This window comes from Penaeus monodon, chromosome 29 (genome assembly GCF_015228065.2).
Source record: "Penaeus monodon isolate SGIC_2016 chromosome 29, NSTDA_Pmon_1, whole genome shotgun sequence".
NCBI classification, from domain to species: domain Eukaryota; kingdom Metazoa; phylum Arthropoda; class Malacostraca; order Decapoda; family Penaeidae; genus Penaeus; species Penaeus monodon.
Genome location: NC_051414.1, coordinates 28,464,485 through 28,464,918, shown reverse-complemented (window position 1 = coordinate 28,464,918; position 434 = coordinate 28,464,485). Strand labels below are relative to the sequence as shown.

Below are 434 nucleotides of genomic sequence, written 5' to 3'. Positions count from 1 at the left end.
TATATATAAACTTCCGAACTCTGCCACAGTTGAGGGCTACGGTCAATTTAAAAGTCGATCCAACTTGCATTTGAATTTGTTTTGCAATATTAAAACTTCTTTTATATTTCCCTGTGATTCACAGACAGCTAAATCTTTTTACTGATGATCTGGTTACGGCATCAATAACCCTGAAATGTAACGGAAATCATTTAATCAACCTTCCATCATAAAGATTTTACTTTCGTGTAGAAACAAAAGCTATCAGAGTAGATCTCATTGCAGGGTTGTATCCTTTAAAAAGAGAAGAAAAATGGTTGCACTTGTCAACAACGCACAGGGAAAACTATTCATCCTTGAATGTGGCAAATTGTAGTTGATGGCAACTGCAGTCGAGCAGCCATCAGATGGTCTTGGATTAAAAATTTATAGGTGTCTTTTTATCTATCTGTTTA

The 434-nt window shown here is 35.3% G+C and overlaps 1 protein-coding gene across 1 annotated transcript in view; it reads right to left on the bottom strand.

Annotated features, from left to right (window-relative positions):
* The window catches only part of LOC119591819 (ryanodine receptor-like), a 115,587-nt gene that overhangs the window by 39,515 nt on the left and 75,638 nt on the right, over positions 1 to 434 (bottom strand). The window lies entirely within an intron of this gene.